The 16,479-nt window shown below is 38.5% G+C and overlaps 1 protein-coding gene and 1 pseudogene across 1 annotated transcript in view; one reads left to right on the top strand and one right to left on the bottom strand.

The window, feature by feature from the left end:
- ctnna2 (catenin (cadherin-associated protein), alpha 2) overlaps window positions 1-16,479 on the top strand; it is a 371,145-nt gene that overhangs the window by 252,886 nt on the left and 101,780 nt on the right. The gene's annotated exons all lie outside the window — the stretch shown is intronic.
- LOC109096813 lies at window positions 1,714-5,244 on the bottom strand (annotated as a pseudogene).

Below are 16,479 nucleotides of genomic sequence, written 5' to 3'. Positions count from 1 at the left end.
TCTCTCGCCCCTTCTCTGATAGTATTGGGCATATAGCCAAGCGCTCCACACACTAATTAGCCAAAATATCAATAAAAGATTGTTGTATAAATAAACCATATTCCCCCACCCCCACCATCCCCTAATTTTTCTCTCAGTCAACACTAACACAGGATTAATTATTTTGGTCTGAAAAAGTAACAAGTAAGAAAATCTGTAATTGGCTAAAAGCTATCCGTATCGATCTACCTCAAGCCTTGTCAATAACGGTATAAATTATTAGAGTTAATTGTCAGAGCAGTAACTCTAGTTAGAGTTTGAGGGCAGAGGGGTTTGTAAGCCACATGAGGAGGAGGAGAAAGCCACTTCAAATATGCATTTCCTTCTTGTGAAGAAAAAATAGAAAGAAATAATAATTAAGGGGAAAGGGAATTGAAAACAACTCCAAGCAGCGCCAAGATGAAATGACAAACATGCAATATTGATACAAAATAAGCTAGAAGGGCTAAAAATAGGCCACAGAAGCACTTTGATTGGAGGGATGGCTTAGATTCATTCAGCGTTAGAAAAGAGAAGGGTGAATGTAATCAAACAACTTGCTCTACGTCTCCATTGTTTCCCCTGTTGCCGGTTGCCTAGCCGCTGATACAGTTAACAACTATTGTTAGTGAAAGACATGTTTTTGTTTTCTACAATCCAACCACCTGTTTTGAGAAGGGGATCGTGAACAGCTACATTTTCTTTTCTTTCTTTTTTCCGGGCCGGGCCGTGCAGGGAACAATGCTGTCATTTCATCATCGTGTTGATGCTAGGAATCTGTCACTCAGTCAAATAGAGAATCTTTTTTTTTTTAATACTCTCCAGAGGAATCATTAAAAACCCAACCACACATTGGAGTGTATATATTTAGAGGTTTGCTTCAAAATATGTCATGAACAGTATCGTTCATTAAATGAAAAAGGGGATGGAAAAGATTGTAGTCCAAGGAGTGTCAGACCAAATGTTCTGAATAATGCATCAATGTCTTCACCTGACAGAAAACAAGCATAAACAGCAATAAATAAATAAATAAATAACAGCATGACTAAATTAATCAGGAAAGGGCAAAGCGTGTCACATTGCGTATCATTTACAACAGTATGAATACATTTTATTGGTTTAGCTTGGCTTAGCTTCATATACGCATCAAATACAGTGCTGAAAATAGAACAGTTTCATATCAAGTATTAAAGGATTCAAAGGGGGCAGGACTTTGGAATTCATAATAAAACTGTTTGATTTAATTGTAAAAATACTTGCTCAGCCTTACATTGTCCCTTTAAGGCATGTCCCAGTCATACATGACAAATGAATACTTCACACATGCAGCTGGTCAGAACAAACTCAAATACACCTTTTCAGGAGATGACACAAAAACAAATTCACACCCACTTTAATAGTCAAATATAAATGCACGCTTACACTCACATTCACATTATTACACACACACACACACGTGTAGTGCCTCACACACACCATCTTCACAGTGGCATGTCCCCTATACTTACTAAACAAATCCATCATTATAACAGCCAAGTGAGTGAGGTGTTGACTCACAAAGTGAGATCTCCCTTTTTAGAATCAGTCTGCTTTTGTTGTTTAGTCCAGATAATTTTACGCTGTGGTGGTAATCCTGAGCTGAGCTTAGAGAATGCATATAGACAAGCAACAGGCGTACACGAAACACACACAAAGCCTGGGCAAGAGAAATTCAAGGGCTTGTTGCTGCGGTATCTTGTCTTTCTCTACTGCTGCTATGAAACACTAGGGAGCAGCCTGTACCTTCTCTCAGAGGCCCTGTGCTTTCACTAGCGCAATCGCCACTGATGTGGGGCATGCACGATCTAACAATCCATCAGGATGATCACTCACACAGTAACAATGGCTTACCGCAGGACATAATTTAAAATTATGTCACACTTAAACAGAAAGCCACAATTTAATATACATCTAGAATTTGCAAAATGAACAAAATAAAGCAAAAAAAAAAAAAAGTCTGTGGAAGCAGTGAAGGGAATTAAGGTCTTAGACACTCCTTGTCTTGTTTATTTGCACAGCATACAAATGTTTGACTTTATCATGTGAGATCCGATCAAACCGCATTAGCCTGTTTTGTTTTTGCTAGTTTGCTAGCTTTATCTATTCAGGATAGGTACAAGGGGGACAACTGCAACAGCCATAACAATCAAGCTTTGCACAGTGATTATATCTCGGGGAGAGACGAGGAGATCTGAACCTTAGACTGAGGCTTAACATTTCAAATGAAGTGAAGCGCTCCCAACAGGCCTGCTTATTTACATCCTGCAATACTGCAGAGCTCTCTGAACATCTTTCCCCGCGATCACAGACAAAATAGCAACCCTCCAACTCACCTGCAAAAATAAGTACTGTGAATTGCAATTCATTTATTTAAACATTTGTATTTTCCTCTATTTTTCTCACTAGATTACAAAAGAAATAAGATAACATCTTGCATTTTATCCCCACTCTTGCATTTCTGCTGTTAACATATTTTACATAGAATCTTTTTTAAGGGTTTATTTGTTTTGTTGTTTTCCTCTACAATTTTGTATGTGTGTTACCACAGTAAAAATTTAGTTCTGGGTGTCCTCGATACCTTTAGAAAGTCCTAGAATATCCTGAAGTAGAAAGACACATTAAAGCTCAAATATCCACTCTTCATAAGCGAAGCCAGGACAGGTCAACATAATTATTCCACATCTTTTGCATCAAGTACACAGGTGTTAGAGTTAAATTCTCCCACAAGGCTTTGAGGCTGTTGAAATCAGCACTAAATCCCTGTTTTAGTCCATTTGCACTCGAGAAATGTTAGCTTCCTCCTGAGAGCAGCAAAATGAGGTGCCAAGTTAACGTGTGTTCCATATCCATTCAAACATTGAAGCCACTGATTTTTAAAAATGACATGGGTGGAATATCACACCTCGCACTCTCGAGATGTCTGCTGCTGGCACGTGCAAGAACCATACTCGTTGATGATGACAAGTGCCCCCTCAATATGGTTGGGTTTGTAGTCAACGTAGTACTCGGATGCAGGCGTAGTAGCCATCTGCTGCATGGTCTGCTTCTGCTTCTGCTTGCGACGCTGGCTGGTGAAGCACTGCCTTAACTGTCTGATGCCTGCCGGGGAAACATTTCCAGGACACATAGAGCATGAGGACCATGATCAGGAAAGAGAAAATGAGGGCCATGGTGCCTGTCACCACCTTGTGAATCTGCATGGTGCTCTCCAGGTCATCAGCAGATGCAGTCACCGTTAAGGAGCTGGTGACCACTTCCCCGCCCTCCACGTCCTGCAGGTCATAGGGATTTCTTGTTGACCCATCGTATATGAAGCCTCTGGCGCGGTTTCTGGTAGCGGTGAAGGTCTGAGTTGTTGCTTCTACATTGTCCTCGCATAACTGGAAAGCATAGACTGCATCCAGTATGTCCTCACCCTGTGCAATGTCCGGGCTGGCACACAACAGGCCACTGTCACGTTGTCCCTGGAAGTTGCCAAGCCAGGAAGCCAAGGCACAGACATTCCTGCTGCATTCCCAGTCATTACCCGACAGAGTGATGCTGCTAAGGGATGTCCATGAGTCCAAAATCCTCTGATCTATGTAAGTCAGTTTATTAGAGTCCAGCATAAGAGTGTTAAGGTTGGGTACACTCTCGAACACATGTGGCTCAATGTACTCAATCTCATTGTTGGAGAAGTCAATCTTCTCCAAATGGTCCCAGGTCCAGTCAAGGGTGCTTACCACAATGGTGGCCTTATTGTTTCGCATGTAGAGGGTCCGCAGGGATATGAGGCGGGGGAAATGGGCCAGATTGACTTTCACCAACTCGTTGTGCTCCAGATGCAGCTCAGTGAGCTTGAAGAGTCCGGCAAATGAATTACGTGCCAGGCTCTGCAGCTGGTTGTAACCCAGGTCCAGGAATTGCATTCTCCTGCAATCCTGGAAAATCCGCACAGGGATGAATTTAAGGGCATTGTAGCGCAAATGTAAATTGGTAAGCTTCCTAAGGCCATGGAAAAGATCTGGCTCCAAGGATTGAAGTCTGTTATAGGATAAATCCAATATTCGCAGGTTGGGCAGAGGTCTGAAGGTCCCGTTGGGCAGGTTCTCTATCCGGTTGGTACTCAGATCCAACTCTTTAACCCGTCGCAGTCTCTCAAAGGCATTCTCCTCCACAATCTCAATATTGTTATGATCCAAGTAGAGCCAGGTAAGCTGTGACAGGCCAACAAAGTCCCCTTCCCGCAACTCAGAGATGTTATTCTCGCGCAGGGACAAACCAATGGCACTGCTCAGGTTTTGGGGGATGTCGGTCAGGTTGAGCCCTTCACAATACAATAGCTTGTTGTCACATCGGCACGGCCTTGGACAGCTCCCTCCCACCAACGGAACTATTTTCAGAACAATGCCCAGGGAGCACAGTATTAGCCCAGGGGGCTTTCTTAGGGGCCACTTTAGGTACAGACCAATTAGGAGGAAATCCATTAGCATGAATATCCTGCAGTGTCGTAGAGAAAAAGTCCATTGGATCTTTCAGATCTTGGTCATTTTAGATTTTGTAACTCCCCAAGTCTTTTCACTTGATATGTATTTATAGAGAATATGGATGGTGATTTGTTACTTAAAGAATCAAGAAATCCTGCCACATTAAAAGGAGGAGAGCGACGGCAAATAAACGACAAGTCACTTTGCTCATGTTAGATCAGAGAAATGAAAAGAGAGACGAAGGTACAAAAAAATGCGCTCCTCAAGAATCAATCTCACATGAAAGGATGCCTACTCACCCCTTTCCAGAGGCTGTCAACCTCTATTCAGTTGATCCCTTTGTGCCGACGCTAATTATGGGTGAAACTAAAAAAGACTCCAGTGTGGTACAAATTCAGCCCCCCCTCCTTTTCATCGGACACCAGATCCTGGCAGACTTACAATGTCTTAGTTCTCCTCGTGTGAAAGAGCCAAAAAGAGAGCGAATCCAAGTGGCATTCAGCAGGCTGGTAGGAAGTGCAAGTTTCCCGGGCAGCATGCATGAGCGCAGTCCTCTCTCCGCCGCTCCTCTGCATTGACTGCTGCGCTGATCTGTGGGAGAGACGAGCGGGGGAAAACACGCACGAAGGAGGGAATAATGCACTCCAAACTCTCACTCTTCCTCTTTTCCTCCCTTCTTGTCAAAGACTCCCAATATGTCGTCGCAGTTCACCATCCATAACCTAAACCTAAAGTGATAACTGACCTGCACAATGTACATTGAGTGAAGCTCGTTGGCATTCTGTCAGTGGTCGTTTCTTGAGATGCAAAAAGCTGTGTGATCTGCACCATATAACTCTATTTTTCTTTTTCCTGTCCTTTTTTATTTTTATGGTGATATCCAAAGATCATTGATGATAGTGTGTCTAGTAAGACTCAAATCTTCAGAAAAGTCTTCTTTGTGTGAAGCTCATTTCCTGTGGGTTGCGGAGGCTGTAGATGCTGAGGCTGAAGGCAGGCGCAGTGTATGGGGAGGAGAGAGATGCTCGATCCCTTGCAGCAGACTAGTGCACTGGCAGTGCATGCAGAAACACCTTCTGTTCACTGAGTGTCGTAAGCCACTCACAATTCAGCCCAGGCGCGCTCCGCTCTCTCCCTCTCCCTCTCCCTCTCCCTCTCACTCTCTCTCTCTATCTCTCTCCCTTCCTCCCTACCTCCACCTCCTCCTGCTGCTCTTCTGCTCACCCTTTTTTTTTCTTCAATGCTCCCTCTCTTTTTCTTTCTTTCCTTCTCTCTCACGCTCTCTTTTCGGTGCCTGAGACAATTTGATATTTAAGAGAGGCTGGGCTTAAACTATGGTTTAAATGAAGCACATAACTGAAACATTACCCCCCCCCCCACACTCCCTCCCTCGCTTCCTAAATGAATTGGAATGCGGTATCTATCTGCCAGTGTCTACGGTTAGTAGTACATGGTTTGCTTATGATTACAGATTAATATCCTTCTAATGACTTAAGCAGTGTGTCAGTTCCCTGTGGTTTGTTTTGTTTAAAGTATTGCATAAACATTTTTTTTTTAATTATTATTATTAATTATTATTTTATCTGTTATTAAAGGCAGAACACATGGCTATGGGTGGGCAGCACCCAAAAGGACTTCTGCTTACTCAATAGAAAATGTAGTATATCATGTTATTAATTTATATTATTGTTTTAAATTTTCAACATTTTCAATGAATTTCAACAACATTCTGCTTTCTTAAATCTAGATATGTATTACTGATTTGATAACATCATGTCACTATGTGAGTTCCAATGGCTAGTTACTCTTGCTAGCCAATGGGCTAACCTAAACCAATTCTGATACGGTCTCTGAGTGAGATTAATGTGTTTTTTGCCAGACTCCAATCGAACCATCAGAGTGAGTTCAAAATGGCATTGTAGTGTAAGCATTGCTTTTTCATGCTGTTAGGTTGTTGAAAAATGAGCTTGTGCACGGCGAGCATGGTAATGGCATCATGCGCCATATTTCATAGCAGTTAACTGGTAGTACACATAAGCTCAGATATAGTCCACGGCATGGCTACCTCCTCCTCCTCCTCCTCACGCCCCAGCCCCACCCTCACTTGCCCGCATTGGCCTAGTCTTAAACCCGAATCACAACATTTACATTTCATAATGCCGCCTACCTGCGCTTGTTTATCACATCCGATTCAAGTCTCGCCATCCAATTGGAATACAGATATCATCTGTTGCCACTTAGCCAGGCTTCATAAAATATTCTGCTCAGGAGCCTTGTTGCAGTGCACCGCGGATTGCAGTCCCCAGGCTTGTCATTTCATTCCGATTAATTTTCAAGGACAATGAGCTGTGACGATCCTGTACATGAAGCAAGCATGCATCTGTTGGTTTGCCTGCTTTCTGATGGCTCCCATCATTTTAAGATCAGCCTTTTCCTTTGCTTAGCATGCTGTGAAATATGAATTAATGTCATGTTGACAATATGCCACACATAGTCTCCTTAGTCCGCTAATTGCCACAGGAGTCTGCAAACAAGAGCAAGTGAACAGTGTCTTCTCAGATTACCTTAACTCACGACTTAAACTCCTACGCCTTTAGGAAAAAAGCCCATATATATATATATATATATATGTATATATATATATATATATATATATATATATATATATATATATATATACAGTAGTTTTAGAAAAACTTTAAGCTCATGTTTTTATTTTTGAATGAACAATTACTTTATTGGGATTCAAAAACAAAACTCCTACATTTTTTTTAATATAATTATGAGTGCACTTTTAAAAACAAGTTGTATTATTGTCAAAAGGTTGTGAGATTTTATTGATGATGGAATATAATATGGGTTTAAGTGTCACACAAATGCAAATTATTATTATTATTTTTTTTCATTGTTCAGAGCACAGGTGTGTCTATATTGTACACCCCATGCAAATTATAGTGATTAGATAAATCTCAAAGGTACCTTGCTGGATAGATATGACTCTTCTTCATTTCCATACTTAATAGAGATGGCATGAATAAAGGAGGTGGACCTGAAAATATTCAGAGTGTCAGTTAGATGTGCATTGTGTTTATGCATTATACACCCAATCAATATCCTGTTATGTTCAATGGTAATGTTTTCTGCTAAGTGTTTAACCACAGATTTCCATATCTAAGCCATTAAACCGCTAAAGCTTAAGTCCTCCGTAGCTCTCCTGCAATTATAATGTATATATGCTCTGCCCTGTACCGATGAGACTTAAAATGGCCACACTTGACAGGCAGAGTACAGCATTTAGTTCAATCAATGGCTCTGCTCTGGATTAGCAGTCCTGTCAGTGAGGTCTACCTACCCACCTCAGTCATGCTGCAGAGATTTGCATGAAGACCTGCACACAGTTACTACTATTCCTGACCAGGAGAAGCATTGCCTTGAAATGACTGGTCTTTTTGCACTTTCTCTGCCGTCTTGGATAATAGACTACTGGTGCAAAAAAAAAAAAAAAAGTCAACCATTTCCCCAAGGGCCTGACTCCATAGGCCTACTCTCAGATGAGTATGAAAGAGACACTTCTCTCAGTGGACCATTTGGACACTGTGAGTCATTAAAGGAATGTGGAGGTCTTTTTGGAAACTATGAGAACTCCTGAGTCATCCTCCTTTCTGCTCATTGGGCCATTGTAGTGGTTTAGGATTGTAGGCCCTCATTAATGCAAGTGGGATACTCTAAAGTTGTCAGAACAAAATATTATGGGGAATAATCACCCCTCTCTCTTTCAGTCTTTGCCTTTCACCTAATTCTTTGTTCTTAGCTGAAGACATTTTTGCTAGACCCGTACGGAATATGCACTCTAAGATGAAAACTAAGCGGATTTGGGAGGAATCTGAACTTTTGCCATTAATAAAATTCTGCAAATTCCTGACCACTTGTAAGTGACATTTATTTATTTATTTATTTATTTATTTATTTTTACTTTATTATAACTGCAAAGAGTTTTGGAAAAAAATAAAATAAAAAGATTCCAAACTTTGAACAGTAGGATTTGTGCACGGACGCACACACACACACACACACACACACACACACACACGCACGCACGCACGCAAGCACGCACGCACACACACACAAACACAGACACACACACACAGCTATTCCTATCATAATGTGGACATTTCATAGGTTTCTACTGTATAAACTGTAGTTTCAATCCCCTTACCCTAACCCTACCCCTAAACCTCTTACAGTGAAAAAAAAGAAAGTCGTGACATTTGTCAAGTATGGTAACCCATACTCGAAATTGGTGCTCTGCATTTAACCCATCCAAGTGCACACACACAGCAGTGAGAAGTGAACACACACCCGGAGCAGTGGGCAGCTATATATCCAGCACCCGGGGAGCAACTGGGGGTTCAGTGCCTTGCTTAAGGGCACTTCAGCTATGGGTATTGAGAGTGGAAGAGAGCGCTGTTTATTCACTCCCTCCCACCTACAACTCCTGCCAGCACCGAGACTCGAGCCTGCGACCTTCTGGTTACAAGTCCAATTCTCTAACCATTAGGCCACAGCTGCCCCCGGGGAACAGGGGAAGCTTTCTGCATTTTTAGATTTTCGAAACATTTAATTCTGTATGATTTATAAACTTGTTTCCACATGGGGACCTTAAAAATATCCCCACAAGATCAAAATTTACTGGTATGACTATACTTGTGGGGACATTTGGTCCCCATAACGTGGTGAATACCAGCACGCACACACACACACACATAAGAAATATGAAGATTATGTATAGTCTAATGTATAGTCTGCTTGGATAATATGAAATTAATCACTTTTAAAAACAAGCATCATTATTGTGAAAATCCAGAAGCCTTTGCTGCTCAGCCCCATTCCCTAGCTTGTCCCTGCCCTGAGGCTAAAGGCTTATTGATTTGCCTCTCTAAGCAACTCCATCTCTACTGAGAGGTTCTTTAGGTGAACCACAGCTGAGGCTTCCTGACCAAGGTACTTTGGTGTGATAAAAATTTTGTAGTGCTCGTTCAACAGAGCCACACTTTATGTGTTTGTGGATTTACCAAGAGAACAGCCTGCTATGCTGCCTGAAGTTGCAGCCTGGTATTTGTTATCAAATTATTTTATTCATTATAATCATAAACACACTGGTCTGTAGCACAAATAGTTTTACCATTTACTGCAATTTGTTGTTCTTCTAGTTATTTACCGGTAGCAGCAAATGAATCAAATTCTCGCACATTAAAAAAATAGCTTTCTTCAGTGTTGCAAAATATGGTATTATAAAATATAGTGTAAATCACTGAATTGACGTTAAAAAAAGTGACTCAAAATGCCCAAACTGCCCACTTAGGTTTTTGCAAATTCAGCAAATCTCCATCGTAATGATCTCTTCCCTTCAGAGAGAAGAGATCATTATGATGGAGATCTGCTGAGGTCAATTGTTCATGTTTAGATTCGGAATATATGACCTAAATAAGAATTTTTACCGGATATTGTTATCTGAACAAGTAAGTAACAAATCTGCCATGTTTGTTCTGGCCAACTGAGGGAAAAAGCATTAGCTACAATGGTGATTAAATCTAACGATCGGTTAGCACATATGTGACCGTGGACCACAAAACCAGTCAAGTGTCAATTTTTCAAAATTGAGATTTATACAATAGAGATACAACTATTTAAATATCTGGAATTTGAGGGTGCAAAAAATCTAAATATTGAGAAAATTGCCTTTAAAGTTGTCCAAATGAAGTTTTTAGCAATGCATATTACTAATTAAAAATTAAGTTTTGATATATTAATGTTTGGAAATTTACAAAATATCTTCATGGAACATGATCTTTACTTAATTTCCTAATGATTTTTACCTTAAAAGAAAAATCTATAATTTTGACCCATACAATGTATTTTTGGCTATTGCTACAAATATTACTGTCTTTAAAATACAAACATTGTATAGACTAATCCCAGGCTATCTGTAATCAGAAGCACATTTAAAACTGGAATATAATTTAATTTTATTCACATGTGTTTCATAAACACATACGTAGTCCTTTCTGGATTGTAATCCGGCATCAAAATGATACATTATTCTAGCTGTTTTGAGAAAAGGCTATAAACAATCCACCACCTGCAGGATTCTCGCATGCGATATCCCAGTTAGCCGGGACAACTTCTTTATGTTTACAGACGTGACGTATTGACGCAGCAGCATGCTCAAATTTCCCACAAATTCCTACCAGTACCACTCAAATTAGAAAACATTATTATAAACTTAACATTATGGATTGGGCTAAAGTAAGGCGATAGTTTTGAACACTGGCTGGTTAAGCACTTGCACAAATATTGATTTCAGATCATTTTTAAACAAAAAAAAGTAAAAAAATAAATAAATAAATAAAAAATAAAAGTAAGTATACGTTACGGACTGCAGCTTTAATATGTTGTTTTGTAATGACATGTTGTCTGATTTTTCTGCATTAGAGAATTCTTTGTTTTGGCATACAACCTTCCACCAGCCTGGGCATGTTTTTTGGCTTTAACTCTCTGGAGTCTAAGGGTATTTTTTGGGCCTGGAGAAGTTTTGTCATGCCCTGACATTTGTGCTTTTTTCAGTTTCTTATAAATATCTAAATGGCTAAAGTCTAATCTCCCTGTAATCAGCACAAACTGGGCTATAATAATATGTGAGCAGCATGTATGTACATGATTGTGTTTTTGAGAAAAAAAATGTTATGCGTGGTTAGTGAAAAAACTAAAAATGTTAAATCACTTGAATAAGGCAATATAAAACACATACAGAAAATTGGTTCCCGGGAATTTTGAGAACTGGAGCTTGTAGCCTAGAATTTTTTTTTCTAAATGATGTGAAAATCATCTTGTTTACTCACTTAAAGAAAACAATATATTGATTTAAATTTTCTAAGACACTTTTTGTTGGTAAAAGTCATATGCGAGTAGGCATCAACTATCATGAATTCACACCTGAGAAGACAAAGGCCTGCATAATGAGCTGCATAATGAGCCATTCAGTCAGCTGTGTCACTGAGAGGGATGAGTTACAAGAAAGAATGTGAGGACAAAATAAATCTATATAATTTTATGTTTGTAGTTTATTTAGAATATATTTAATTATCCCACAACATAATTTAATATTCACTTGTGAGTGCAGTTAAACAGTTTATTAGGAACAATCGAAGCTGACTTTCAAACTGAATTTTTTGCATCATTACTCCAGTCACACTATCCTTCAGAAATCCTTTTAACAATCTTATTTTCTACAAAAAAAAACATTTATTGTTATTATTATCATTATTATTATTATTATTATTATTATTATTATTATTATTATTATTATTATTAATGTAGAAAAGAGCTGAGAATATTTTTTTCAGGTTTTTTAGGGGGGATAAATTGAAAGAACAGCATTGTTTATTACATTTGTTACAGTTACATTTATTGGTGCATTTATATTATTTACATCAAGCTTTTGAATGGTATAGTAGTGTATATTGTTATTGAAACCATGATATTTCACTTGATTATACATTTAGTCAGGAATTATAGTTTGGAAAAAGTCTTTGGAAAAAGTCTAACTAGTAAAATGTTTACACGTTATGTGAAAACTAGTACAAGTATATAAATAAATAAAAAGAGACTTACTCATGTTTATGATCTCTGCTGGGTAAAGTGCTTCATTCTTTTTTCTGAGGAAATCCAAATCTCAAATCCTCAACCACATCACATCTTTTTGGGGTGAATTATGTCTTATTCCTCTCATCGCGAAGCAAACAGTAAAATAAAAAAAAACTTGAAGAACAATCTCGCTGCGTTGTCTTCTGTTGTGTGGGCGTATTCAAAAGCCGCGCGCTTCAGTGAAACATTATCATCTCAATAGCGTGCTTGGCGCGTGGGCGTGGTCGCATTAGTAGATAATGAAGGGAGACGTGAAAAACGGACATTGCGTTGTTTTCATATGGATTACTTTATCACAGAATATTTGTTTTCGGCAGCACTTGTTTAGTTTAAAAGTAGACATGTCAGGCTTTCTATAGATATATCTCTCATGTCTCTGTGTTGAGTATTCACTGAGTTGCAGTTCATTTTAATGACGCGTTTGTAAATGAAGATCAGCGCAGACAAAGGCTGCAGGCAGCACTCCTTGTTTGTTATCTTATTTTATTGGTAGGGTTTTGTTGGTATGAGCTTAGGCTCATGTAACCATAAGTTTATGTTTTGCCACGGTATATGGTATTATCACGGTATTGGAATTTAGTTTTAAAAAAAGTGCTCATAATATAGTATAACAGGTTAAATAACTTTTTTTTCTTGTAACAAAAATAACTGAACATTTAAATACAATAAAGCAATACAGAAAAAATATATAAAGTTAAAAGTTTTACACATTAAAGTGCAAAAGAACTATAAAGACCAATAGGTATCACTTTACAATAAGACATCATTAGTTAACCTTAGTTTAATGCATTAACACAAGGCAAGTTTATTTATATAGCACATTTTGTACACAATGGTAATTCAAAGTGCTTTACATAAAAGAAAGTAAAAAAATAAAACATGAAGAAAAATAACCTCAAAAATAAAACAAATGATTTAAGAACTTTGAAAATTATTTAAAAATTGACTTAAAGAATTTAAGGCAGTTTAAAAATAGAAAATGATTTTACATAAAATATAGTGCAATACATAAAATATAGTGTAATCAAGTTCGGACATCGCATAGTGCTCATTCAATAAATGCACAGCTAAACAATGAGCAATAGCTACATTTGCTACAGAAGTTACTAATCTTTGTTAAAAAAAATACAAGTCTTATTTCATGTTAGCTCATTAAATAGCACAGTTGCAACTTTCAATTTTAACAATGTGTTATTAAATATTGGAATACCTAAGATTAATTAATGTTCAGAAGAATTTTTCATTGGCAGTTTGTTAACTAAAGAAGCCCTAATGTAAAGTATGAACGAACAATAAAGAATCAAAACACTTTCAAACAATATCTAGGGCATGTTGTAGTCCAGATTAAAATAAAAAAAAAAAAGTTTGAAAATAAATAGCCTATTAAGTCTAAATATTAAAGTATTTGGCACTGTGATGAACACCATAGCAAATCCACAAATCTGAATGGCTATTTAAAATTATTTAAAAATGGTTTAGAAAGTAGCAGCTGCTTTATTAATGGGGTTTACAGGGTAAGGGCTGCAGTTTAGCGCCATCTGCTGTCAGAGAGTGAATGTGCTTTCATTCAGCGCGTCTCTCACGTGTTCCTCCATGTGCTTCTCTTACGTGCTTGTTTACATCAGAGCGCATGTTTCTTTCAAGCAGCATACAGCGGTGTTGTGCATTTTGAGCAGTTGATGGGAAAAATATTCTTAAAATGCATTCCAAATTCTGAATAATTTGTAATATATAATTATTCACGGTATTTAGAAGTGCCCACGATAACAATACCGTGCATATTAATTACCGCGATATATCGCATTACCGAATACCGGCACAAGTCTATTTATAAGTGCACAAAGTTTTGTTGTTATTATGTCTGTACACAAAAAAAGTAGACCCTTTACAGATTCGATTGATGTATTGCTCTTATCTGTACGATCAAAACTGAAAGTGTAATTTAAATTCTTTTTGGGGTTATCAGGAGAAAATACCCCAAAACGCGTATACGCGTTAATTGACTTCAGAGGGTTAAACAATTTTTAAAGGGGTCCTATTATGCACTTTTACAAAGTCTTGATTTTGTTTTGGGGGTGTACTAGAACATGCTGTCATGCTTAGTGGTTCGAAAAATTCAATATTTTTCACATAATTTACATTATAACAATACCTTTCTCCCCAGCCTGGCACAAACGGCTCGATTAGTTCCGGGTTTGATGAAGGCCCATTTTCCGAAAACTGAAATGTGTTGTGATCGGTTAGCTGCCCCAGTGCGTTGTGATTGGCGAAAAGCTTAGATGGTGTTTCAGTACTGTCCCGCCCCTTGCCAATGCAGCAAGTTCCCTCTGCTCCGGTATAGTAAAGGATGGCGTCAAGATTGCCATATCAATTAGAGCCGGATTCAAACCCTGAAAATATTGAACAAGAGGATCACGCAGAACCTTTGCAAGCATGGATATTGCATTTTAGATAGGATGTCAAACCAGCACTGTACTCCCTCATGACTCCCCTCAAAACTTGACGCTACAGCAGCACTTATTCATCGTCGTCGTCGTCGTCGTCGTCTTGTCTGATGCACTCAACCATGCATTCTAACTATGACCTCGCCCCTCCCCACCCCCCAACCATTCGAATTTCTGTAGGTGGGGATTATTTTAATGATATTCAAATGGGCCTCATTGTGACATCACAAACCCCAGAAAACAATGCTGTAGTCCAAACAAGTTCATTGTAGTTCTTGAAGAGGATTTTTTGAAAAATGAAATATCTCCCTTTGGAGTGGACTCTGAGATTTGTAACTTTGTAGATCTTTTTTATGTCCAAACACTACACACTGACTAAAATTCAAAAAGTGAAAAATCACAATAGGACCCCTTTAAATGAATCCCATCTCAATCGTTCTTGAATATCCTCAATGTACTGTACAAAAAAGCCATTGAAACTTGAGACAGCTAATATATCTTGATATCATGTTGACTAGCACCTCTGTGATCAAAATCCCATCAGTGACAATAAATATTGGACAGTCACCATTAGACATGCAAAAAAGAACCATATCTCAAATGGATAATGTGTAGACTTTGATATGTAGCCTCATGAGTTCTCATAAGCTCAGTATTCAGACCAGCTATTTTGTCTGTCATTACCATCACAAAGCAATTTGTCATTACATGTCAGTTGTTGTCTTCATGGTTGCCCATAAATCCTGCTCATGAATCACTCGCTGAATCATTCAATGAATCATTTTTTGATGTGTGATGTCCTAGCCTCTGCCGTTGTCAGTATTATTTTCCCCCCCCTGTCTTTAAATGACACTGTCACTAGGGCTTGTCACACAAGTTCATGCTAGTGGGCAGGTTTTCATGTCACCTGACAATTAACAGCATCTCCTATTAAAGTGTCTCTATGGTAATGTGTTATTGGAGCCCAACAGCGGATAAAGAGGGGTCTCTGGGTGTATAATGTGGTTAATGCCTAATTGGCCCTCTGATGAGATAATGTGGAGGGATGACAATGAAGGGTCAGGCCGGACTGAGACTTACGCTGCCTGTGCGGAGGGAGGGAGGGAGGGAGGGAGGGAGAGAGGGGACCATGGAGCTTACTGTGAGCTGCAGCCTTCACCAGAGAGCTGATCCCATTATGTATAGCCAGTGGAAGGGAGGGGAGACAAGAGTTTGTTGCGCACTGGTTAATGATGAGTGTTGCTAACCGGAAGGTTGCTGGTTTGATGCCCATATGAAGTGAATCATGGTTCATCGCCAATGTTCCCTTGTACAATGCACTTTGCTCCAGGGGGAATTTTTGGTTCATGATGCCATTCTATGGAGACATTGTTTGGAATATGTAGAAACTCCACTGGCCCCAGTCTTATATTCTAAAGATTATATTCTATTTCGACAGGACAGACAGTAAAAGCATATATGGATGAGGAGATCTGCAATTATTTGTTTTCCTGTGTATAGATAAAATACTCATGTAAGTGTCATGTTTTAAATACAGTTTGTTTATGTATATTCATTAATTTTAAAATTTAACAACAAAAATAATAATAATGTACATAAACTTGCAAGTGTTAAAATTGAAAAATATGTATAAAAAACTCAAAATTATATATCTATTTATCTATCTTTTATTTATTTAGTATGTTATACATTGTAATACACAATAATAACAATAATAAATATAACAAGGTGTTATGTATTATAAAATGAAAAAGTGTGTGTGTGTGTGTGTGTGTGTGTGTGTGTGTGTGTGTGTGTGTGTGTGTGTG

This window comes from Cyprinus carpio, chromosome A1, assembly GCF_018340385.1.
Source record: "Cyprinus carpio isolate SPL01 chromosome A1, ASM1834038v1, whole genome shotgun sequence".
Taxonomy (NCBI): Eukaryota; Metazoa; Chordata; class Actinopteri; order Cypriniformes; family Cyprinidae; genus Cyprinus; species Cyprinus carpio.
This window is presented reverse-complemented; position numbering and strand designations above follow the sequence as displayed.